The sequence below is a fragment of the Apteryx mantelli genome, chromosome 12 (genome assembly GCF_036417845.1).
Source record: "Apteryx mantelli isolate bAptMan1 chromosome 12, bAptMan1.hap1, whole genome shotgun sequence".
Taxonomy (NCBI): domain Eukaryota; kingdom Metazoa; phylum Chordata; class Aves; order Apterygiformes; family Apterygidae; genus Apteryx; species Apteryx mantelli.
Genome location: NC_089989.1, coordinates 28,615,031 through 28,641,804, shown reverse-complemented (window position 1 = coordinate 28,641,804; position 26,774 = coordinate 28,615,031). Strand labels below are relative to the sequence as shown.

At 46.8% G+C, this 26,774-nt stretch overlaps 1 protein-coding gene across 5 annotated transcripts in view; it reads left to right on the top strand.

Moving 5' to 3' along the window:
* Positions 1-26,774, top strand: part of TMCC1 (transmembrane and coiled-coil domain family 1) — a 198,376-nt gene that overhangs the window by 51,184 nt on the left and 120,418 nt on the right. The window contains exon 1 of one of the 5 annotated variants that reach the window (XM_067303558.1): positions 23,154-23,190. The exons of the other annotated variants lie outside the window; for them this stretch is intronic. The gene's annotated coding sequence lies outside the window, so the exon portion shown is untranslated. Of the gene's footprint in view, positions 1-23,153; positions 23,191-26,774 lie in introns of those variants that run through there. 5 annotated transcript variants of the gene reach the window in all.

The following is a 26,774-nucleotide window of genomic DNA, read 5'->3' as shown; positions in this document are numbered from 1 at the left end:
GCTCCACTTTAGCAGTACAATAAAGGCATATCTAGTGCGCCTTTCCCCTAATTGTATAATGCACTCAAGGGAATATGATCAACAGAGGCTTTTAAGATCACACCACCATTTGCCCAATTATCATACCTAATGGCAACACATTGTTCCTGCAACATGTGTCTTTATTCCCTGGTAGGTTACATTTCCTTTCAGCTTTTTACCTATTGATCCAATAGTACCACATGTGGACAGAAACTTCTTTGTTGGCACGTCTTAATTATGAAACCAGAAAAATCTTTTATGTTATCTTTGCAATATCTGACCAACTCGAGAGAAAAAGCTTGTTGTATGAAGCATGACAAATTTTAGCTGACTGTGTAAAACAAAGCAAGAAACAACATGTCATTGTGGCTTGGGATATACAGATAATTCATATCTTGTGTTCACCAGTTCTCTGTGTACTTGCAGCTTTGATTTCATAAAGCATCTTCGGCAATGTGAAGAAGGTCCCTGCACTGCTTAATACTTTGAGAAAATGATAGTCTTAATCTTGGACTCCAAGTAGGTATATACTCACTGTGTTACAGAAAATGAAACATTTGCTGAGGAAAGCAGCGGCATTGTGAAGCTTGAGGCATATTTACTTCCCTAACATTTTTTGTGGGGGTGGAAAGGCTTAAAGAAAGTTGGCAAGATGATGCATCCCTTAATCAAACATTTTCCTGTCTGTCTCCTCTGAGTATTCATGACTACAAGTACAAGCTGATGAGTAAGGGCAGTGTTAGATGCTAATTGCTCCCACACATCGTGTTCACTAAATATTTTTACTAGTTGTAAATTGCAACAGAAGAAATATTTTGTTATGAATCCAGAACGATCTTATAATTTTATAGTTGTCACACTCATGCTCACTACCACTATTCAGCACTTTCCAATAGGGTTATAACCTGGGCCCACTACTCTGGTCTCCAGACTCTTGCCTAAAGGAAAAAAATCAATCCTTGGTCTTTCCAGAAGTAATCCAGATTTTTGCCTAGCCCTAATTGCAGTGTAGTTCCATTGTCCAGAGAGTAGTTTCAGTGTTGTCCAGCACACTACCTTTATTTTCAGTAGTTCCCCCTAAAACCCTGCTATGGAATATGACCATTCTTGTGTCACCCACATGTTGCCCCCCCCATCCCTTTTCCCAGCTCCTCCCTGTGGAATAATTGAAATTGATTCAACTGACTTGAGTGATTTTATTATGTTTTTTCTTCAATTAAATGAGCTTCGAGAGTAAACAACACACCCAACCAGTAGGCCTTGCAGTCAAGTAAGTTACTTCTCAGAGTCTGTGCTGGAATAATCAAGATCAGCATCTGGCCAATGGGCCTTACAACTGCTCAGCATTAGCTCTAGCAGGAACTGTTCATGGAGGAGTGCATGGAAGTTCTGACTGTGCCATGCATGAGTTAGTTCCTAACTACTACTCTTCAAGCAGCCCAGCACACATGCCCTTACATCTGGCTCTGAATGTGCGCTGCAGGGCGGGCTGGGATGTGCAAACGTCTCTCAGGCCTCACTCAAGATCCTGCAGGAACTCACTGACACAGAATAGGTTCATGTCAAATAGCAATTCCTTTCAGTGAAAATCATGCTGTGCTACCTATATGCTTTGCTGTTTGGTTCTTGGACTTTGTAGCTTTACAATAACAATTTTCTCCTCGCTGCTTTCCACTAGGCCAAAATTTGGTCTGAAAGTTTTAGTTAGGAGGAGGCAATGGGACAGAAAGCAACATTTGGTCATTAGAACCGAATGAAATAGTGGGATAAGAGATTTTTTGAGTGTGAGCAAGACCTGAGAGAAAGAGACACAGGGTCTTGGGAAGTTCTTGTTCACATTAAAACCAGGAATGGCCAGAGCCTGGCCAGTTCCCACAGTCTTACCCCTTAAAAAGGTGGAGACAGCACCCTTCACCCCTCCTATTTTCCTGTTAGCTCTCTGCAGTCTCAAAGTTATTTCTATGGTCAACAGTAAGGAGAACCCAATCTTGCAAATTTCTTTGTGCTTACCCACCACAGAACAAAAACAATCCCAAATACCAAAAAACAAACAGCTATGCCTAGGCTAAGTCTGGAGGAATACTTAGTATTAAGAAAAGAAAGTCCCTTGGGTCACATTGGATCCACGCTTGGATCACAGCCTCTGGAAACATCCACAGCACTGGATTGTCGGAACTTTTATTCTTTGGCTCTCAGCAAATTTTGCGTGTGTGATGCTTCCTTCTGTTTTAGTGGGAAACACATTAGAAAGATGAGATATATACCACTATACTGCCACATGTATTTGGGCAGCAGAGAGCTTGAGTTTGGGGAAGAGAAGAACAACTTCTATAGAAGACCTGTCCCAGCAGGGTACATTTGCTCAGTCTGAATGAATATGCAGTGAATGGTTACGTCATGGTCCTAATCATAACAGACCTTATGCTGACAGACACAAAATATCCCAAACTCCCATGAAGTCAGTTCAGCATCCTTGGAAACAGACTTCAGTGCTAAGATATTAGAAAAGCTTAAAGCTCTGTTAGGAAAAAAACATGAAGATAAGAGGTATTTTCTTTAATGACACTTTGTCTCCTCCAGCACAAATGGAAATTTTAGTTGTTATTTCTTCTTTTGGCTTGTATTTCAGTTTGCGTTTTCTGATTTCTTTACATACGGGGATTTAGAACAAAGGGCCCGAGGGACCTGAACTTCTCATGATGAGGCCATTAAATAGGTAATCTTAATACTCAGTCTTACAGTCTTTAAAATTTGCAGTCTCATCATTATTGTTGTCTCTCCTTCCATCATTTCTCCCAAAAAAATTTCTCCTGTACACAGGGCTGCTGCTTGTAAGAACATCCGATTTTGTTCTCTTAAAAGTTCTTATAGTAAATTAAATTGAGAGAGTATGCACAGGCTTTGTATTTCCCTTGTGAAGCCTGGGAGCGCTGCACCTCTGAGAAACGTGACTGAGTACACTGTGCTCACCTGCTTGAATCCATTTTGTCTCATCCACAGACTTCATTTTCTGTGTGCCTCCTCAGAAAGATGACAAACCTGACAAATTTTACTTACACTGAAAAATGGAAACATGTTTTGTCTGTTCCAGAGTATGAGAACTGGGAGTTTAGCACACATTGTCACAACGAGACAAATTCATTATGCCACTGAATCGTACCTCCCAGGCTGTCAGTCTGAGTATTGATCCCTTGTTCCCGAATAAGTAAACTCTGCGGTTGCTCATAATTATTCTGGGACATCTCATTCCAGTGACTGGATCAATACTGTCTTTCATGGGCTCCTGCTGCGTGTTCCTGTCATGCCTCGGCACCTTCACATCACCTATTGTTCATCAGGAGCCCAATGAAATAATTTGCAATGGTGGTGAGAGTGCTGCCAGCCACTTCACACTCATTTAGGTCTCAGCTGGGACCCAGCATGCTGTGGATTCGGTCTTCATTTGTAATGAGAGTCAGTATTAACTTCACACTGTCCCACACATTGAGGCTGGAAGATTTTCCCTCAGTGTCACCCTTAGCCAGGTGTAATGCCTATAGGCTGCTTGTCATGGAGCTCCCTTTGAGCAGAAACATAAGGGCCTTGGTGTCACCCAGCTTCTAAGACAAGGATAAATGTAGAAGTTCCCCTTTGTTATCCAGAGGCTCAAAGTAAAACTGTCAGGGAGCAGTGAGGGCTGGCTGCTCCCTAGGGCATGGGGAGCCAGGAGCTGACCCTCACTGGGTAGGGCCCAGCCCCACAGCACCAGAATGGAGTGATCAGGGCAGGCCCAGGGACAGCAGCCAGGGTCAACCAAGAGTCCAGATCTTTGGGCAAGTTCATGGTTATGAGACAGGTCTAAAGTAAAACCAGAAAGTCAATCCACAGGTGAGGGTCAGCATCCAGTCCAGTGACAGTAGCCAGGGTCAGACACAGTCCAGTGATGACCAAGCAGGTCAACAGTGAAAAGGCAGGTCCAAGGTCAGGCTAAAGTCAGTCTACAGGTCAGGATCCAGATCAACAGGGTCCACAGCTAGGCACAGGCATGCCTGTGACAAAGGTGAAGACCAGTGCACCAACAACGCAGCTCAGGCAGGGAGTGAAGGCCCAAGGTCCGAGCTGCAATAGAGCCCCTGGGCCCAAGGGCAGGAGGTGTGGCTGGAGGCTCTGGATGAGGCTGCTCAGGGCCCTGACAAAATCTTTCAGTTACATTCAAAGCAAATAGTTTTGCAGCCTGATCTTCTGTTGAATTTCCTTGATATTTTCCACCACTGCTGTTGCAGGATGTTTTGCAGGAGAACTTTGGCTCTGTGTTTCCAGCTGCGCAGGGGCAAGGGAAGTCTCCTCCCAGACTCATGGTGTGCCAAGGAGATGGGAGATGGTGTAATGGGATTCTCGTTGTCCCCTTTTTTTGGACTTTACTGATGATTTCCCTTGAATCCTTTCCAATTAGATTTGACCTTGTTGGGTCTCTTTTAGGTGATAGCGGGTAAGGTGTGGTGAGCTAAGCTGCTCTGAGTATCCGCAGGCAAACAAGTTACCCAGAGAGGCTAAGGCATGAACGTGTGCTGTGCTGGCTGTTCAGTGAGTACATGCTTCTTCTGTAGTTTGTTCCTCTCCCACTGAGACTCCCATCACCTGTAAGTGCCACAGGGCCAGTGTGTCCATGCCAGTTTCTGGCACAGATTGGCTGACCCTACAAGTTCACTGCCTAGCTCACCTGCAGGCTGACTCACTTTGCTGTCCTTTACACAAGACAACTGAGTTGGCCCCAGGGGGCCTGATCGTCCTCCTGGTTATGTAGGCTTTACACTCAAATTTGTTCAGCTTTGACTAGGCTTTCACCCGTGTATGGAGGTGGGAACTGGATTCTGATGCTGTACCTACATGGCAGGCTTCTGTGTGGCTCTGCTTGCCCAGCGTGCAAAGAAGGCTGATGTCTGCCTGGCTTCATGGCACCAACAGAAGCCTCTGAGCTCTAGCAATGTGCCTCGTTTTATTCAGGCCTAGGGTAGCTTTTTATATAAATTCTAACAAACCAAACCACAAGAAGGTTTCTACCTATATAACAAATGAGTAGTCTTCCTACACCAACAGTACTCCTAATGAAAACAGAGCAAAAAGAAACATAATTCAGCTCCCACACAAAGATCACAAGAGAAGTGACTGGCAGTAGAAGCCATGCCTTACTTCTCATCCTTCAAGCATCTTAGCACAAGTGATTTAATAGTGCAGGTTAATTATCAAACAGGTCAATATGGTTTGGTAAGGAGGAGTCTTCTAAGATACATGTGTTTGAAAACAGATAAATGCAAAGTCTGCATCTCAGAACCAAGACTGGATTGTATTTAAAGGGTGCTGGGCTATTTTTGCATGCAGCAGATGGAGGGATGTAAACTCCCAGGGCAGGCACTGTCTAAGGGAACAAAGATGAGCTCAGGATGCAGAAGGATTTATGAAGTAGAACTGGGAAGGCAGTACTTTGTACGTTATCACTGAAACCTGTGACTATTTTTAGTATCCCCACCAAATCAGGATGAGTCTGAAAAGCAGCTGTGAAATTGGAATTGGGGTCCAGGAAACATGCCTTACAGTAAGCCGCTGAATTCAACACTTCTCATTTGGCCAGAAAAATTACTCTCAAGACTCCACTGACCAGATATCCATTGAGTATAGTGGACACCTAGGTGTCCAACTCATATGTAGCCACATGTATTCAGACATGTTAGGTGTCTGTATCTAAAGTCCAATCCCAGCTAATCCTTTTCTTCTGCTACTTTTGAATCCAGTTCTCTGAGTTAGCATAGACATCATGCTGTGATTAATTGTTGTGGTATCTTATTCTTTTCTGGACCTTGGCCAAGTTTCTCAGATGTTTCAGTGATGAATCAATCACCATGAATTGGTGATTAATCAATCTAGAAACTGTAATCACAGGTTTTAAGATTTGTAGGTTTTAAGACACTGATAAAATTACAAGTGGATTTATGTTACATGGCTTACCTGCGAGTCAAGAGTTGGACTTGACTCAACATGTTGTTTCCATCCTCCATTCTTATGAAGTTACTTAATTGCAAGTTCAGTTCCACAGTGGTAAGTTAATTGGAGCATGTCAAAGGGAATTTTAGGTTAGTGCACTGGGATTGAACTACCTAACATTAATAACCTTGGTGTAGCAGTCTGAATAGCAACCTGTTAAGTGCTTTAAAACCTGGTGCATCTCTGGATGCTGTAAACTGAGTGAGATTGCAAATGGGCTGGATGGATTTTTAAAATGAGGATTCTGAGCACTTCTTTTTTTAGCGTGGAAAGGGAGCAGTCACAGCCCTTTTTTATGTTGTTAGAAAAGCCACTGGAGCTTCTCTAAAGCCTGTGTGTGAGGATCTTGTTGTCTTTCACAGAAGCAAATTTTGCTGTTGCCACTTGGAAACACAAAAAAATGAGTTACAGAAAGGTGCAGCAACCTCAGTCCTGCCTGCAGGATGTAATTTTGGTTCTGGATTCAAATATCCCAGATTTGGATGTTTGCATCCAGATTTGAACTTTGCAGCCTGAATTCATCACTAATTCCAGTGTCGGTTGCTCACATTGGACCATCTTTTAGTTCAGTGATATTCTACACTCCAAGGCACATAGTGTGTGTAATGCTGCTCTCAAGCTACTCTCATTGCCTTTCTCTCACACACTTAAAATGGAAAACAGACTTCTTGCATTCTTACATTTCTTTTTTTTCCAGCCTGATTTGTGCTTCTAGGCAGATTCTGAATATTCAGCTCACATAGCACAGCCAAAGCAGAGGCCTGCATCTAGCAGTCTCTTGAAAACAAAGAGAACATGCTCTATACAAGCCTGTACTTCACAGTCTGTTCCCTGAACCAGCTCATGTAGCCTGAATAGCTCAAAGGCCTGCAGTGGTAGCTACATTTTAGTGCATAAAAGAGTCCTTAGGTATTTCAACTGATGTTTTTAAAGAACTTTGGGGAGAAAAAATGCTGCAGGAATGTATTCATGAATTAATAATAGTCAGTTTTGTTTATTGATTGCTAACTGACCCAGACCTCTCCATGGTTCCTGAATCTGTCTTAGCACAAAGCTGGTTTGAGTAAGGCCCTATTTTTACTAACTCAATCCTGTCCCTGTTTGTAATTCCCAGTGTTACAAGCTCAGCTCCATGTATAGCTGTTTCTGCACATAGTTCATGAAGTGCGAGGCAGGAAAAAGATGCTGTTGTCAGTGAGTGCTAACCAAACAATGCCAACAGGCAATGAAGTCTCTGTTGTCCCAGGCAAGGACAAACACAGTCAGTCTGAATGATGCAGTGTTGTGGGAGATGCTCACAAGAGTTCAGACTGATGAGCTATGTGTCGACATTTGATTAATTGTCATGTCACTGGTTGTAGTGTAGCTGAGTATTGCATTCAAGGAGCAGTATGAACTCTAGGGACAGAAGCATGAGCTGGACAGAGAGAGGACAGAGAAAAACTGTATTTGTAGAGTGTTTCCACTTACCATCTTGATCTGACTGCCTTACCCTGGACAGTCCAGGGATCATAAAAGTGTTTTGCAGAAGTGGCTTAATTTGTTCACTTACTCCTCCTTCCCTTCTGCATGAGACCACTGAAGAATTGCTCCTGCTGCATCATGCAGCAGGGATCATGCACACATGCATGAGTGCCAAATCAGATCAAGGAGGAAAACACCCCACCGCAAGGATCTTGGCAGATCGCAGATCCCTTTTTGGAAGTCTCTAGCCTTGAGTGGTGAAGTAGCTGACAGTGGAGGTTGTTGAGGGAAATGATTGTGTGTTGCAAACTGTGCAGTCCCCCCTTATACATATCTCACTTCTGATAACTGTTGTGGTGTGTACGGAACAAATATCAAGCCATCGATACAGCCTGTTTGTTTTACACCACTGTGGCAGGGGGCTTACAGTAGCTGTTACCTGTGCGAGGAGCCAGAACACAAAGGTGGGTATCGGCCCAAGTGCTTGTTCCAGAGCTTGTTCCTTTGCAACACGAGGTGAAATCCGCGACGTTACTGCCCCCCAGTGCTGGCTGCGTGACTTTCCTCTCTGACTTGTGCCTAAAACTGTCCAGTAATGTTGTTGCCATCAGGATCGAATCCAATTGATGCTGTTGGAACAAAACCATCAGGCTTAACTTCTACAAATCAGACTGAAAACTTGTGTGTTTAAAGACTGGGATGTTTTTCCCAACTACCTTAGGTGATCTTGTAAAATATGTAACGATAACGTCTACCTACACACTCTGCCTTGTTTTCAGACTAAATACACCATGCAGCATATGCATGTGCATATCTGTGCTCCTAATTTAATTTTTGTGTGTATCCTGGATTTAGGTAGTAGAAAGGGATTAGGGGTATGCATCCATTTGCTATATAACATTATCAGGTCACTGTGAATGTGAATTGCTGGGTTTGAAATATCAAAGAGGCATTGGAGAGCACACACTGAATTTGTTCTGCCTGAACTCCAGTGGTGTGTGAGACCAAAAATCACAGCCTTGGTACATTGCTCTGAGCTTTTGCTTTCCTGTGTGTGTTGTGGGGCATGAGGACCATTCACTCTCTGGAGCACAGGAGCTGTGGACTCCTCAGCCATGGGCCACAGCATGGAGGTACCTATGAGCCAGCCCTCCATCAGCTCCCACAATAGGAGACCCCCAGGCATGTGAGGGCAGGAGGGCAAAGGGAGCTGTAGGGTAGCACAGCACAGCAATGCAACTGGAAACTGTTCTCCCGTGCTGCTCTCAGCACCTGGGCCAGCCCTTGCCCACCCTTCATTCCTGTCTTGGCATGCTGGAGAGACCCCCTTGTTCTCCTGGCTTTTTAAAATCACATGCACTTTGACTTCCCCCTTGCTGTTGGACTTGGTGTCCTTCCTACAGCTTTCTCTTGTCTTTTCCGGTCACCATCATTTTCTCTGTCTCCCACAGTAAAGCCCCATCTGGTGTCAATATTGTCACTAGGGAAGTTTGGGCAATTCCACTTTTCTGATCTACCAAACATTTTTTCTCCTAAACAGTTTTTTCATCTCATTGTGCAGCACTTCTGCAGGGATTTCAGCACCACTTCCAATATATACTGCCTAGCTCTGCAAATCTGCCTGCCGAGGCTGTTTTTCATCTCCCCAGAGAAAGCTCCGAGAGCCATTAGCACACAGGTGGGACCCCAAGCAGCCACGGCAGGCCACTTCCAAAAGCCTTATTCTAGCCAGCAGCCTAAGCCGGCGGCTGGGTAAGCCCACGTCTGAGGGAGCTGCTGGGGGGGTCCCAAGTTGCCTGAAATGGTGGCTCCTCGGGACCTGTTCTTCTGTTGCAGGAGGGAGCTGAATGGGAGGCAGACCCAGCTATTGCCTGGGGACTCTGAGTGCCTCCTTACACGGTGCTAAAAAGCCTCCCGGCCTCGTGGGCTATAAGGATCTCTTCATCCTGAGGACGGCAGCACGGGCCAGTGAACGCAGCATTACCCAGGTAGGCAACACTCTACCACTCGGAGATGTCTCTGACTCTCAGTGGCGAGTGAGTCCCGTCCCGTCGGTGCTGGAGTGCCGCGTCCCTGGCCTGTGTCGGGGCGCTCCGCGGAGAAGAGCTGCTGGTTCCCACCGGGGTCGCGGATGCGCTCGGCGCCGGCTCGAGGACAGGGGCCCAGTGCCAGCCTGGCTGTAAGGGGATGTTGGAACCGGGAGGTGGCACTGCTGGATAAAAAAATGCACCCGCATGTTCCTCTATTACGGTCGCACTGCTCTTGCAGCAGCTCTTCCTCACCTAGGGAAACAAATGTCCAGGGTTTCATTCTGGTTCTCTGAAGACCACTGAGAATCGGCTGGAATCCACTCCAGAAATAAGACAAAAAGTACAGGCATACACAGACGGGTGTAGGTAAGATCGGCTGTAGGGCCCAGAACTTTCCTTCCTAGGAGCTGTGATGCTGAGCACTGTGCAGGAGTGGGCACCTGTCTCCTCTGAGCCTCAAACTCCCTATCTCTGGAAATTTGGGAAACATTCTCCCCTATCTGGGCAGGTGTAATACAGCTCAGTTAACAGTGGATGCATCAAGATGGGAAATGCTATATTAGTTCTAGGTATTCTGCATTGATTTTGTAGAGTTTGGACCTGGCTGGATGAAAGGCCTTTGAAAAATCAGGTCGCCCTGAAATAGTGAGAAGTGTGTGAGATTCAGTGCAGTGTTGCAGGCAGAAACAGAGCTGGTTAGCAGAGTGCCAGGTGCCCAGGGAGGCCAACTGAGAGCTTTTGCAATTTTAGGTACAGAAAGAGCATGATCCTGCAGAGTGCTAAGACTTTTCTGCGTCAACAAGAGGAGCTAGAGCTCCTCTAGAGCTAGAACCAGATCTAGAAAGAGATCTGTTCAGACTACAGATGCATTTGCCCTGTTCAGCTGAGTGTTGTCTGTTATCAGCCTGTGCTATGTGCATTTCAGCCTGGGTCAGGCTCTGCATAGGAGAGGAGAAGGCCTTTTATGCAAGCTGCTGTAAAGCCAATTCCCTAGCTGAGCACTGAAGGGCTGAGCAACCCCAGCAAGGTGCTGGACTGGCAAGGAGCTGAGGGTGCTCAGCACAACCCTGGATCAGGCTTTCCGTAGCAGAAAGTCACTTGGCAGTGTCCTTGCCTTTGCTACCAGGAACGTGAGACACTTGGATAGATGTAAACAGTTTACAAAGCAAGAAAATAATGTTTCATTTCTAAGCCAATGCAACAATAAAGGGAGAGCTGTCCCAGAGATGCTGCATTTGGATCAGGGCTGGCAAACACCACAGAACAAGTCATCGGTTTGGAATTAGCATTACTGAAATGATGATTTCCCTTCTAGTTCTCCTGTTCTGGACTGGGGCAGGAGGCCAGGGGAGGTGGAAAGGTAAGAGTAGCATAAGAGCTGCTGTGCTGGTGAAAGAGAGATTGAGCGCTAAGCCTAGCCACTGAAAAGAAAAAGGGAGAGAATGGAAAGTTTGGGCCCTGTCAAAATCTCCTCAGATTTTACTTTCATCCTGAGAATGCAAGTTTGCAAACTCTGCGCGCAATGGTTGCAGGTTCCCAAAATCTCTTTTCCCTGTGTCCCTGCCTTATCTCAGCCAGGCACCAATTTGCCTCTTTCTACTTGGGCTGTGATCTAGTCAGTGCATGCATGTAATTTCCTGCCACAACGTTACCTCCTTCTGCCAGGGCATAGGAATGAAGTTGCTGTGACCAACGCCCTGCTGTAGAAAGACCGAGGTAGGTGCAGAGTGGCCTTCCTTCTTGCTTTATGCACTGAACAGAACCTTTCACACCCGAGCTATTTAACCAAATTCAGCAGGAATCAATACAGGTTGTTCAGCAATACAGCTGTCTCTGGGGGTCAAGTCAGAAAAAAGGCTCATGATCTTGAGCAAAACAGGAGGCGGGACATATTTTGCCTAGCCACTCAAGACTAACTTCTAATCTTACAATAATACCATCTTTTGATTAATGTCTGGGAGCAACAGGCAAGATCTCTGTTCTGTGGTTTTAGTGTGAACTAAATGTACCAGCCCTATCTCAGTTTGAGGCAGATCCACCAGAACTGGAAAAAGTGATGCTGGCAAATTTGGATCTGTCCAACTTGTTACCTTATTACACCAGGCTGAAAATGATGTCAAGGCAGGAGCTGTATTGCTTGCAGGTCAGCTGTCCTTGCCACAGGGTAGGCACAGCAGGAATGGGTGGGCAGCGGTCACCTGTGTGCACTGTTAATGGTCTCAGTCACTAGCTGGGAAAGTCCAATTACATTTAGCAGCTTCTACACTGCTGTGCAGAGACCATGGCTGGATGCTAAGTGGAAAAGTGCAGCATGAGCATTAATTATGCTCAGCTGCATTTTTCAGGCTGAACAGAGCTGGTAGCAGCAGAGCTGGGGATCCCCAGTTGAGCAGGCTCCTTTGTCTTCTGCCACTTGCTTGCAGGTGCGATGAATTCACCAGGAAGGAGAGTTGCTAAGGTGCCAGCATTGCATCCCCAGCATGCCAGTCTGCATTGCTCCGGAACGCTGGAAAACAAGGTGATCCATCTTTAACCAGGCTAAGATTAATAGGAAAAACATCCTTGCCCTTCCCATGTAGCATCAGATGGAAGCATGGAGCAGTCTTTCTCCTAGTGCTATCAGCAGAGCCTTCATCCCAAAAACAAAGTCAGGAAGAGATATGGTCCAACCTATACATGCCCTAGCCATCATTGGGTATCAGGACTGCTAGAAGCACATTCCCTGGAAGTATGCAACAGAAATACATTTGAGACCCCATGTCTTAGAGGACATGGTATATTATTCACTTCCATTGTTTTTTATTACTGTAGATGTTAATTCCTTCAAAGCATCCCTTCCTTGTCTTAACCCAGCACCTGGGCTTTTCCTACCTATGGGCTTTTCGTAGCTGTTCCCCCAGAGAAACAGCACTGCCTGGGTACTCCAGAGCTATTATCTCATACCAAACGTGTTTCGCTGCTCCCCTTCCTTCCCCATCCCTTGAAATATGCCAACCCTGTTACAGACTGCCTGAGCTCTGCTTTGTGGGAAAGCGGTTTGCAACATTTGCAAGCCATCACTGCCTTGTCAAATGGTCACTCACATGTCCCTTGTCCATACCTGGTTGGTGCCAGTATCTATGGGAGTTTTGCCTTTGCTTTCATTAGCCACAGAATCCCAAGATGGCCCCAGATAGGGACTTTTGGGGCAGCAAAAGGATTTTTTTTTTTCTTAATTGATCAGTAGAGCTTGAGATTTTGCCATTCCAGAAGCAGGAAATTAGTATTACTGGTGGTTTCATTTGCAGTAGCTACAACATTTGTTCGAAGAGCCTCAGATACAGAGGGGAATCCATATTTTTAATCATTGATATTAATGATTTTACTTTCAGTGTAGCAACTTCAGTGTAGGTACTGAGTGTTCACAGGAGGCAGAGCACTCTGAAAATCAAAGTGCATTACTTTTCATTATATTCTTACATTACACTGTTATCTAGAAAATTAAGTGAACCTTCAGAAAACTATTTGTAAAGCTACTGGCATGACAAAGTTGTGTAGGACTTTATCAGGGTTAAGAAAAGGGGATAAGCATGCACACATTAAAAGAAAGATTCCTTTCTCTCCTTCCCTTCCTCTTTCCTCCTGATCTGGAAAAGAATGTGGTAAGGCAGAAATGAACTGCCCTCCTCATTCTTTGGGGCCAACAGTGATTTGAGCCTAACAGTCCATTGGTCTGTTGTAACTCTTCTGAAGCCGGGGAAGCACACCTGCAGAGCACCTAGTCCAGTGCTCTGCCAGACATCCTCTAATGAAATGGACACAGAATAACTTTCTTCAAAAATTCCACAAGCTTTCTTAGGTACCTAGCTGGTTATTTTTCTCCTCTCTGCCTCTTTAATGTATGGGAACTGGCCGATACTTTGCACAGCCGTGAACCACAGGCATCAATCTTTGTGAAAGGCTCAGACTTTCTTTCAGCTCATCATCACATCACATGTTTTAATACAATGTCTCCATCTGCAGAGAGTGTTGGTCAGGAGCATTGCTATGTGGCTGACTGGCTTGGAAATGCCACATGGAAAGGGCTATCTTTTTGTTACAATTTGCATTAATTACTTTTGTTTTATTAACTTCCTAGACTGGTTTGGAGTGCTTACACGAGGCAGAGCACTTTGCAAATGAAAGTGCATTATTTTTCATCACATTATTGCATTACACCACCATCTAGAGAGTAAAGTGCACCCTTCCAGGTATAACAAGCTGTAATTTCATTGAAGGCTCCCTAGGATTTCTGGACCACAAGAGCAAAGCTGCAGCAATTTAGTCACAGGAGCCAGAGAAATCAAATTACAGCCCGTCTAATACCCAACTGGGGAAATGCTATGGCTCTGATATACCCCAGCTGGGATTAGGTGTTTCTAATATACTGAAACTGGATGGAAACTGAAACTCTGCCTTTTAAAGACATTCCAAGCCACAGTAGCCATTCAGAGTCATCCCCAGCATCACTACCCTTTCCTACTGCTTTGACCCAGAGGTCAGAGCCAAGAGTCTGTTTGGCCATGAGAGCTGGCTATTTTCTCCTGCTCCTTGGGGAGGCTGTGCCCTCTGTGTGAGCCACGAGGAAGAAAAGTGAGGGAGAACCTAGAGAAAATGTTTTGTGCAACTTAAGGTAGCTGCTGACTTCAAGAACTATGGAAGCAAGCCACTTGCTGGCAGGGCGCATGGGAGATCTTTTGCTTACAACACATTGGAAGAATCTTGCTGTGATACAATGAGAACTTCACATTTCACAGCACAACTCTGTGCTCTGCTGTGTGTGCTGTAGCTGGATGCATCTCATTCTCGCTATGATCCGAGGGTGACGTGTGTGCACTGGTGGGCATGAGATGCAGTGTGCAGCCCAGTCCGAAATGCAGAAATGTGATAGCCAGAGCTTGGCCTAAACTCACTACTGAAATATAAACAGCTGGCTCACTGTACAGTAATGTGGCATGGCTCTATCTGAGCATCAGCGTCAGAATAATTTCAGATCTGGGATTTTGTAAGATGTTCATACAAAACCCTGGTAACAGGGACTAAGGAAGTCCCTGATCAGGAACCACAACCCCATTTTTGGACTGCTGGGGTTTAGCCTGAAAAGATTCCCACTGAAACACTTTACTGCCTCCTGATTCTTCACCTTAAAATCATTCTAGCCTTTTATGATTTAGAAGTTTTAATAAAATGACTCCATTGTGTTATAAGGGAAATTTCTCTCATTTCAACCACTGGCTTTTGAGAAAAACAAACTTTAAATTTGACTCCTCTTAAATAGCTTCCAGGGGTGACTGTTTTATTATGGCACTCTGTCTTTTGGCTCCCATTTCTGTTACGCTGCAGCTCACAAGACTTTCATTTTGTTGCAAAGCAACTTGATTTTACTGTTTTTTTTGTTTAACTGATGCCTTGCAGGCCTTTTCGAATGGCCCTAACTAGGACGTCATTTACCATGCCTCCTAGAGGTTAGCGGTTACTAAACACAAGAGGGGAAAGAGCATGTGAATCTTTTAAACTGCTGTTTTCTGGAAGAGACTTCCATTTGATCTTTAATTACTTTACCACACATACAGTGCATTTTTCAGAAGTATAATTAATCTGTGATTTCTTCAGACTTCTGTAACCCTTCCTAGGTGAACAGCCTGAGTGTGACAGTTTCTGCCTGGGCTGAACTGGCAGGCAGTATGGAAAGAGCCCCCAGGTACCTCATGCAGAGACTGGTGCACGTGGAATCAGTTGTAATGACCAGCTCCTCCCCATCAACCCAGTGAGCAAGCAGCACACAGAGCACTTGTTGGGGAGCTCCCATCTTCTTGTGGAGCAAGTTCTTAGCTGCATCTTTCATGAGACAGTTTGCATCTCTCTCAAGTTACTTCTGTTGAAGTAATGAGTGAAAGGGTTAACTGATATCTGTAAAATACCTTGGCTTCATGCTTTGCCAGCATAAGGGTCTCCAAAGCTGCAAAGGCATGGTAAATTGTGAAGGGTTCAGCTGGGTTTTGGGTGGTGAAGGGAGACCACAGACAGACGCAGTGCTCGTTTCATCCTGGATCCTGGGAGAGATGTTCCTCCCTGTTCAGGCTCGTTTTTTACTCCTCAGGGCAGGGTCTTCCCGTTAGGCAGTCTGTGCTTCAGAGTGAAATCTAATCTCTGCATTGGTGATTTACAGGTTATAAATCTAAGAGGTAATGAAGAAGCTGTAATTATCCACGACAGGGAGAGCATACAGCACATCCTAGCAGGATGTATTAGCCAGAGTGTTTGCCAAGCTTAAATGTTACATGAAGCCTACCCAATTCAGGGGAATTGCCCTTTTTGGGGCATTCGCCTCTCCCCAGTGCCTTCCACTCATACAAAGACACATGGAAATCAGGCTTCATTTACAGCATTTGCAAGATGCCTTGCAATCTCTGGAGCATAAAAAACACTCGATGCTGCCCAGCTATGCTCCGGTCTTTTCTGCAGGGATTTCTGCTTCGTTGAGAAGAGGATTCAGAGATTCAAGAGTTCCTAAAGGTTGCCTCATACTGCAAACCCCAAAATGGAGCCATCCAGAATCACTAATGACATTTGAAATTATAGGCCACAAAGTACCTAGAGAAGCAGGTGAACTAACATGACCCTTGGTGCAAAGTAACTGACATTGTGTCCTTGAGAACAACCAAAGCTCCCTTCCCCTGAAGTTCCTGTTGCCTAAGTATGAACTAGAGGTGTAAATACTAGCCGCAAAATTCAGACCCCGCTCAGTCTGTATCCAGTTTGCCCCCAGCTTTTGGTCTCTGACATTTTGGACAAGTCCACTGTGCAGGTACAAAGTCCACATCTGAATTATAGTCCGAATGTCCTGGCATTCCTTTCTGGGATCTCGTGCTGCCCCAGACACTCACCTGAGATGACCCAGTCTCTGTATCAGCTGGCATTTGGATCTGTCCTAGCTTCCAGTGGAGTAGTCTCAGAGGACTTTATCTGCTGTGTTATCCAGTCTTTCCAGATTTATCTGATTAACAGGTGTCATTTTGCCATGAAAGCACTGACATCACATGTGTATTTGTGAAAATCCTCTCAGTGAACTCTGACCCCTGTCCTTCTGCTTTTTTACTTCCAAGTCGATGGCCTGTTTTCAGTTAAGCCCTGCAGAATAACTCTTTTTTCCCCTTCCTCTTTTTCTTTAATGGGGAACTTTGCAGCTCCGCACTGCTTATTCCTGCCGTGATAACAAAAGCAACGTTGTTATCACTGCTGACATTTTCGTCAGAGGAAGGCTGAAAGATACACCAGAGCAGCTGACATTGTATTTGCAAGCAAGGCTGAATGTTCCGCTTTATTTCTTATTTTCAAAGATGGAGAGAGTCTCTTCCTGCTCTTGGGCAAGTGCTGCTGCAGAGAGAATCCGTCAGAGAGCAGTAACTTATTTAACCTGACCAACTTTAAAGTTACTGTCTTGTCTTTCAGTGTACGTTACCTCGTTGTATGTTTCAAATGTCCATGCCTGATTTTGTGCTTGCATGTATGAGTTACTGGAATTGCTCATCTATGCATCCAACGGTACGCACGAAACTATATTCCCTGCATGCATAAATGAGGTGTGTGCCTACGTAACAGTACGTACCCACCCCTGCCTGACACCCTGGAGCGCAGGCACTGCTGCGTGACCAGTCACCTGTCTAATAGCAGAGGAGAAAAATATAAAGACTGTTGAATCGAGAAAGCACAGTCTAATCAAAATTACAGCAGGAAAGCCAGAGAAAAGAACATACCTAGGAGATTTTCAGTGCCTCTTTCTTATCTGTTAGCAAGAGAGACTCTGGTTTTCCTTCTCATGTGAAAGATAGGAATTCAAGCCACAAGTGCTCTCTCCTGCCATTTGGACAGGGCACTGAGTCAGGCCTGACTCATGGGGAAGCATCAGATGCTCACTCATCCAGATCTATTTTCTTAGACAACTCCAGTCTAAGTTCCACTGCCATTCCTTGCTCAGCATACCTGACGAGGCCACAGCCCAAAGTAGCCTGGCTGTGGAAAAGAAGCCGTTGAAGACATTAGGAGGTCATTTGTTTTCTGAAGATAGCTGCCTTTGTAGGATTTTTCAGTGGCAGGTACCAAACAAGGGAATAAGGGAGAGAAGAGTGAGAAAGAGATACTCAAATACTCAGCCTTGGGATGGTTGCACTGGTTACTGCTACAGCATATCAGTGTGGTCAAACTCTGCAGGAAGAGCCCTCCCAGCCCAGCCCCATCCGTCCCACATCAACGGTGTTGTTTCTCCCAGGGCCCTCTTCCTGGACTTCTATCATCCTCCAGATGATGCTTCATCTTTTCCTCCAGGCTGTTCTCAACCTCACCCCTGACAGGGCTGCCCAAGTTTCCTTCCGTGAGAGGGAACCTGGAATGAAATTTTGACTCAGAAAGGTTGACACTCCTCCACCAGCCTAGTGGCGGGCAGGATGACCTGGAACGTGCCAGGGTGTATCCTGGGAAGGCCTGTCCCTGCCTGTCCCAGAGCATCACTGGGGCTGCTGGGGTCTTCTGTCTGCTCCAGCCAAAGACAGAGGCAAGGACAGGGCCTCGGTGGGCAGCACTTGGCCTGGTTGGCCAACAGCTGTATCCCGGCCTTTTGCGAGGCCCTGGCTGCCTGTGGAGAGCACCAGTGGGGGACCGCCTGCTTGTCCCAGCAGCGGCTTGCTATCCACACGGAGCCCTCCATACGGAGCAGTGAGTTATTTGTTCTTTCCAAGAAAAATTACAAATACAGGTAGCCAGAGGACTGCAAGCCCAGCAGTTACTGGCCTTCCTCTCTACTTCACCTCTGGAAAGCTGGTTTTATTTGCCCGTACCTGGTTGTCATGTCTCACTCTATGGCCACAGCTGGTCTTCTCATAATCACCGGGGAAGCTGGTGCCCTTCAGGGCAGTCCAGATCTTGCAGTTTTGGCCAAGGCTCATATTCAATACTGATTATTTTCTGAGTCTTTGGCAGAGCCCTTCCCTTCACACAAGTGGCTGTGATGCTGTTTCAGTGTGTGATCAAAATTGTATGCTTCAGGGTATAAGTCAGCTGGGACCAGTAAGAAATTTTGAATGGGGGAAGAGATTGCTCCTGTGGCTTTATCATGCAATAGGCATATAAAATGAGAATGAGATCACATCTTCCAGAGCATTAGATCTCAGCCCATGAAGGACAGCAAACAGAATGGGTCTGTGCTTGGACAGAAGGTTACAGCTAATTCTGTGTCCAAATTGCTGCCCTCACTAGAAAAAACGTGATCTTTTGCTCCGCGCAATTTAGTATTAGTCATCTCTGTGCGAGCAGGGTTGCCTTTCAGCTAACTGATTAAGGCACATCGGCTCTCATACTCTTTGGCACCCAAGGATGTGATGGGGCTAACATTTACACGTAGCCCTACTGACTAGGGACCATGGGGACTATATAGGGAGAGAAGCACTGGAGCCTGGTCCACAAGCCCACACTGCCAGAAGGAAAATGCTTGGGTGCACCCACACAAGGCTGAATGCTGCTCACCCACTTAATGCTGCAAGGGCGGATGGTATCGGACTACATGGGGCAAACTCTGCCCAGCTCACCCGCGCTGCGGGGGATGCAACCTAAGCTTTGAGATGCCAGGGTCACTCACTCTGCAGAACGGAGTCAAACAACTTGAAAACTTCTTTGTCTGACGCTGAAGCCAGAAGGTTCGCTGAAAGTGAGGTCCAAACGGGCCCACACTCAGCACGGGCTGAGCTGTCTGGCATCCAAACCTTGGATGTTTGTACCCCTGTGCAACACAATAGCCATCATTCGTAACTACTGAAAAAAATCATTTTTTCTCCTCTTTTTGCCTAATACCATTCCCAAACCCTATCTTTACAGCATCCTTTGGTACAGAGCATAGTAAAACTGTATTGCATGGATATAGGGAGATTTCTGTGTTGCAGCTGTCTCTCCTGACACTGTGCAGAAAGGAATTTAATTGGCATGTGAATGTAAAGGGAGGCAGATTTCAGAGGGAGATAGCCACAAAATGAACTCACAGGTGTTGCTGTAAGTCCTCCCTGAGAGTTGATGCTGAATTAAAAGGAACATTTTTCCAGGTCAGATCAGAAAGATTTTTTCATCATCCTAACCAGAACTGCCCTTCCGAGCTTGCGCTTCTCTCTGTAAGCAATTCCCAGGGTAGCTCATGCCCTTTACTTACCATCTCCAGCGGTACAGCTGATGTCTGCTGGAGCTCCTGAAATGGTATCCCAGCAATCAGGCAGGGCTGGTTTCTATAGTGACTGGAGATTAAAGAGCTAAGGTTTAATTTGAATGTGGTTTATCAGTCCATTACATTCAATTCACCTGGTTATTTCATGTCCCACTCTTCAATCCGCTACTCAGGTTCTACCTAGCAGCTCTCTATGGAAAGAGGCACACGCAAAAATTATGCAAGGACAGGAAAATTAATGAATAACAAGAAAATATCTGGAGGTACAACGGTGCGTATCTACAAGACTGGGGACTCTCGTCTTACTGAAAGGCCTGGCTACCAAACCGAGGATGGCATCATAAGAACTGATCAGGATGGTGTAAGTCATATTTGGGGAAGCTATGGAAAAGTAAATCTAATCAGTTTGAAAGCTTTTTCTTTTCTTTTCTTTTCTTTTCTTTTCTTTTCTTTTCTTCTTTTCTTTTTTTTTTTCTTTTTTCTTTTCTTTTTTCTCTTTTCTTTTCTTTTTTCTTTTCTCTTTTCTCTTTTCCTTTCTTTTTTCTCTTTTCTTTTCTTTTCTTTTCTTTTCTTTTCTTTTCTTCTCTTTTCTTTTTCTTTTTCTTTTTCTGTAGTAATCAATTAACAGAAGCACAAAGAGACCCTCCTCAGTTTCAGCCCTGTGCAAGCTTTTCATTCTGGTGATTTAGCCCAAACTTCCATCCTCCTACATCCTGTTTAGACCCACAGTCTGTCACAGGAATTTGCTGTGCTACTGAGCAGGCGTTTAAAGCAGTGCAGAATACCAGCAGCTCAAAAAAATCACCACTGCGCTCATTTTGCATTCACTTTGCACTGCACAAGCCACTGTGTTGAACACAGAGCAGTGAGGCCCAAAATGCTTTCTCCTGAGTGAGGAGAGAGTGAACTGATTTTAAGTTGACCCATCGATCACCTGAAATTCCGGAGCTCTATTACAGTGGTAATTCAGGTAAGAACCCGAAACAGAAGTCTCTGTAGTAAGTGTTGGCTCCTGCCCATAGATACATGTAGTTGTACAGATCTGAATTGTGCGTGCACAAACAAATTGTGCTGCCTGGCTTTCAAAGATACCGAGCTCCTTTGGCTTTGTTTTTTTCTGTAAAAATAGAGAAGATGCTCCAAAACTATGATATAAAAGCCTTTCCATGAATATCTCTTTGTGTATTTGAAATTTGCCCCATGTGGAATTACTGAATATAAAATACTTCTTGAAAATGAATTACATGGTACAAGATAAAAGGTCCCATTAGAAAGTACATAAGGAAGGAATGTAACTAATGGGCCAAATTATCAATATCCAGTTCCTGCAGATAGGGATAGTTGTACTCTAATTACTTCCTTGGCTGCTTGCTCATCACTTTTGCAAAGTGACTAAAACCACAGATTACCTATGGGCTTTTGAATCTGAGTCTTCTTAGTCATATTATAGCTATTAGACTTAGGTGTTTAAAGCCAAATTTAATGCCTACTGGAGGTCTAACACTAATAATTTGTTCCTGAATTGTATATTTCTTATTAATAAACAATTCCATGTATGTTGTTTGTTTACACTTTTTACTTTTCTGGTGGTAGGCAGTGAAATTTGTACAGTCAGGTGTTCGGTCATTCTCACTTTCTGGTGATTCTTTGACAAGGAGGAGAGGTGAAAACCTATAAAAATGGTTTGAAGAGAAATTTTCAAAGTCCTCTTACTAGTATCTAGTTCTGCACAGTGTTGTCAGGAGATAAGAGAAGGAACAAAGTTCCTGCCATCTTTAAATAAACTGACCTCATCCCTGGATCCTGCAAATCATGCAGTACCCAGCCAGACCTTAGATGACCAGTTGTTTTTGAAAAGGCGCAAGGCTTATTTGAGCATGGAAGCATCAGCGAAGGAGGGCAGCGAGGAGGGGGGCCGCTGCCGGGCGGTGCGGCCATCGGAGCTCCTGCCACTCCTTCGCTGGGCTCTGCCCCTCCGTGGTGCCTGTTCGCTTCGGCAGGCAACGATTCCTGCCTGTAGGTTTTCTTGGCACGTCAGGACGTGTGTGCTCACTGCGCTCCCTGTGACTGTAACGTTAAGTGGCAGTGCTTTTGCTTCCCCTGACACCCCGACCTGGCACAGCCAGAGCTCTGCTTTAGCCCGGGAGAAGCGGTAGTGGGACCTGGGGAGGGATGGGGAGAGAAGGGCACAGGTGGCTCGGAGGGGTGAGGAGTGGTTTGCGTGGGAACGATATGGCTTGTGTTCATTAATTCTTGAGATTTATGTGGAAAAATATAAGAAGCAGTGAGTGCTGCTTTGAAATAAAAGTCATATTGTATAAATCCCAACTTTTTTGCAGCTAAATACATTAATTGCATCAGACAAATACAGATCAAGGCAAATTTTTTCCATCGAATCAGCTTCCAGAAAAGGGTGCAGCCTTCTAAAAATACACAAGCACGTTCACCCTAGATAACATTGCTGTTCGGATGAAGAGAGATGGTCAGGTCAGCTCGAGCAGGCTCTTTGAGATCCTGCTCCCTGGCGTCTTCCCAGCCAGAATGCCTTCCCTTCCCGACCGGAGGTGGGATCCAGGCTGCCCTTTGATCCGCGCAGTTGCCTGTTGGGCTCCCTTGCTCAGGACGGGTAAGGTCATTCTCCCCCCAGAAAGGCCTCCCACCAGGAGAAAGGGGACGGAAGAAAAGTCCTGGAGCTAGAATACCACCGGCAAGCTGCTGCAAAGCAGGCCGCAGGGTTGACTGGCGAGTTGTGTCCACGGGAGGAGAGAGGGCGTGGAGAAAAACAGGTTCAAAAAGGTGCTAGGAGAGAGGGAGCAAGAGCCCACGTCCTTCGGCGGAGTGGTGGACACTGGAGAGGAACGCTGAGAAACTGTGGGCAGGAAAAGTGCTTCATTTACGTCACTGGGGCACTGACTGCCCCAGGGAGGTGTCTGCTTTGATCACCGAATGCCCTGCTCTAGTGCCAACGGCCGAGGGCCGGTGGGGCCGGACCGTGCCATGCCGTGCCGTGCCGCGCTGTCCCCCGGCCCCGGCCGCGTCCCGGCGCTGCAGCTGCGCGGTCCGAGCGCCCCTCCCCACCAGGCGACCGGCGCTGGGCTCCCGCCGGCGGGAACCGACGTCACTGTCGCGGTGGGAGGAGGCCCCGCCCCCGCGGCCTCGTCCCCGCGGCCGCCGGCAGGAGCAGCCCGGGGGCGGAGCGCGCGCCTCGGGGGCGGGGCCTCTCGCGCCGTGGAGTGGGCGGGACCCGGCGGCGCTGAAAGCCGGTCGCGCGTGCCTCGCCCCGCCCCCAACCGTGACGCCACGCGCTCTCGCCCGCCCCCGCGGCTGCGCGCTGACGTCGCGCGGCGGCGGCGGCGATGGAGCCGGGGCAGCGGCGACGGCGGCGGGCGGCGGCGGCGCAGGCGGGGCGCGCCTCCCCCCCCCTCCCTGCGGCCGGTGAGTCCCCCGCGGAGGCGCCGCCGCGCGCGGGCCGGGCAGGGCTCCTCCCCCCCCCCGCGGAGCCCGCCCGCCGCCCCTCCCCCCTCCGCTCCGTTCCGTTCGGCGGCGGCCGCGGGGCCGGGGCGGGGGTGGGGCGGAGCGGGGGCGCCGCGGCCCCCGGAGCGCCCGGGCAGCGCCGCGGCAGCCGCAGCGCGGGGCGTGCGGGGGCGCCGCCGTGCGCGGGGCCGGGGCCGGAGCGGGGCGCCGCCGAGGCGGCGCTGCCGCGCGGGTCTTTGTTGGCGGCGCGGGAGCGGGGCTGCCCGGGCGCTCCGCGGGGCGCGGCGGAGGTCGCTGCCCGCGCCCACGCGCGGCCGCACTCCGGCTCGGCGGCCCTGGGAGCCGGTTCTCGGGGCCGGGGCTGCGGGGCAGGAAGCTGCGGCGCGGGGCGCGAAGCCGGGACCTGCCGCTGCTCCTCGGCTCCGCACGTGCGCGCGGCCGGGGCCGCCTGCGGCGCCCGCAGCACCGAGGCCGCGTTAGCAACAGGCTTCCCGGGCAGGAAATCGCACGGTGGTTTGAGGTGCCGCTTTCACTGCCAGATGCGATTAACGAGCAGCCGAAGGGCTGAAGGAGGCTCCTTCGGGGACGAAGCCGAAGGCACCACGACCCAAGTGGAAACGTGGCGAAGGAGCGGAGCGATGTAGCTGTGCCTGCGCCAGAAGCTGCATCCAGCCGCAGTTGAACCCAGTGTTCCCGGGAGCGGGAAGCCGTGAATAACAAGTGCACGGGCTGCCGACGCACCGGCTGACATAGCAGCGCTCTGGGCGCGAACCCGTGCAAGAGGGCGCGTCTGTGCTTGGGGAGCAAATGGCACTGTTTCTACCTGCTCAGTGCTGCCCCAGTCTTCAGCAAGATCAGCACGTTTCTGTCTAGTTTCATGTGTCGTCAACAGGAACATGTTAATCTCGGGGTAGATTATTTTTCCCTGTGGAAAGGTTAGGAGGCGAGGGAGGCCGGCTGTACTGGCCAGGAGGACTGTCCCCTTGTCAGTGCTGGCCAGATCCTCTCCCCCCGTTCTGGGACCGCTGGGGTCTCCCTGCCCGCTGGACGGCTCGGCGGCTGCCGCAGCCCCTGGGGAGCCCTGTGTCACCCTGGCTGGGTGGCCGGCTTTCTCTAGCTCCGCATCCGTGTGCGCCCAGCGCAGCTGTGCGGTAACCCACGCAGCCAGTTTGAGGTGCTTCACAACACGCAAGCAAGCTGAAGACAGAGGAAGAGCTCCTTTATTTCTGATGTGATACCTAGACAAATAGAGACTTTAGAGATTCTTGCCATTTAAAAAAAAAAAAAAAAAAGGTTAAAAAAAGATGGGGTTTTTTTTCCGAGGTGTACCTCATACAGCCTCATAACAGTTTTTGTTTGTTTATTTGCGTATGTGGGGGTGATTGAAGCTCTCTGGTATTGTTTGGGCTCTCTCTCCTCTTATTTAATCGTAACTTAATCACAGAATATTTGGGGTTGGAAGGGACTGCTGGAGATCATTGGGCCAAAGCCCCTGCTTAAGCAGGGTCACCTAGAGCAGGCTGCCCAGGACTGCCTGTGACTTGTACTGGAGTTAGGCAAACCTGTACTAGCATCTTGTCTGGTCACTTAGAGAATGCTTTTTGCACTTCAAAAATAATCATCATTGAGAATATTTTTGGCTGTGTTTCTATGAATTTTTGCTTAGAGTTGTAGGAGAAAAATTTTTCTTCCCCCACTCCCTTCTCCCAGTGCATTTTCCTGATACGGTATGTTCCTCTTCAGCTAGTTTAATAGTTGTCATCTTCTAATGAAATCTGGGCTTTGGGAATTGAGGTCACTGAGTTTGGGCTATCACTCAGATGTGAGCTGATGTGTGGCTTCTCCTTGATGGACCTCAAGTCTCCTTAGCTCTCTAATATGGCTAGCAGTTCTTCCTTGTGTATATTCTTAAAGGTGGTATGAAAGCTAATTAGTGCAGTATGCCTGGATACTGCTTGATGAAGTGGTACTTTAAAAGAGGGAAGGTACTACCCTCTTGATGAGCATATGAGTTTCTTTAGTGCTAATAGGGGACTCATGTTAACTGTCCAGGGCACAAGAGATGATCCTATCTCCATGAAGCAGAGAGTAGTTGTTCATGATATAGATCTGTTTTTGTAGGGCTTGGAAACGAACTCCAACAGTCAAATCTGGAATGCTTCTTCAAATACACTGTTCATAAGCTGTAGTTCATTTTTCTTCAGAAATATGTTATTTATTTCCAGTTCTGGTGTCAATATGAAGCCTGGCTTTAGGAAGCTCATTTTATGACAGCACCTCTTAGACCTAGCTCTTATTTTCTGCCTTAGTGGGGCTTGCTACGACGGCTTGTTTGGTACAGTTCTAGCAACTTGGCGCAAGGTTTAATAGTGGTTAAACCAGCCTCTTAGGAAAAAGCGAAGATAGGTGAATTAAATGTAATGTGAAAAGTAGCAGACTAAATCACTAGAAGTGATTTATCAGCACTGCTAGAATGTGAGTAATCTGCCATGGTTTAAATACTTACTTTAAAATTCTTAAGAACCCTGAACAGTCAAGTTGGTAGATGTTGTCTCAGCAGAGTGAACTCCTTCTTAAATTCCTAAACTTGTCTCTCTGTCCAGGCATGTTAAAATGATCAGTGAACTTGTGTGCATGGGAGAAATAGCAGTGATTGTATGGAGTTAGAATTTGTCCTTTTTGTGTAATAAAATTTCTGTATATTTTCAGAAGCAGTTTATGGTGATACAAAACTAGCAACCTTTTTCATTATAAAGATGATTCCTGCTGATGTACCAAAAATACAAAAAGCTTGTATCATAATATCTTTGAGCACCTTTGATTGGGAACCTAGATTCTGCTGTGCTATATGAAATGCAAACACAAATAGGCAGTCTCAGCCGCAGACAGTTTACATTTTAATAACTCACATTCAAATTAGAGAAGTTAAGAAGTAAAGCTGACACTCGTAAATGTTTGTGCGGTGCAGGAACTCCCCTAATATGTGCCCTCTGTCCATGCTGTGTCTGACTCCCATTGCTCTTTGGGTTGGTCTCCGTTTTGGACAGCAACTTAATTCTTTAGTCTGTAACTGGTCACACCTTAACTTGCTATTGCAGCCCCTTTACAAAAGGGTTTGTGGAGGCAGGATGTTGAAAGGTTATTTGGAAAGGTGAACTTAGATCCTCTATTCCTTCCTCTTGGGAATATCCCTCTTCTCAGGAAATGTAACAAGACTTGATTATTAGATGTTGGGTAGCGAGAGTGAACATTACTAAAGTGTCCTTTCATGTGTCTAGGAAATTGCTTGTTTCTATAGCGAACTATGGGAATGAGCAATTTTTATTAAATCTTAGTTCTTTTTATGTAATGACTGAACATAAAGATTGTTTTAACTGCTTAAGCATTCTTGTATGAAAATCCACAGCAAACATCAAGATATCTGTTGAGCTAGGAAGTTTTGCCTGAAACAACGTACTCTGCAATGCTACTGTGTTGCATGGTCTGTACAGTCAAATGTAACCTGGATGCTTAAAGAGTCTTCCTCCTTGGGCTACTTTATTAGG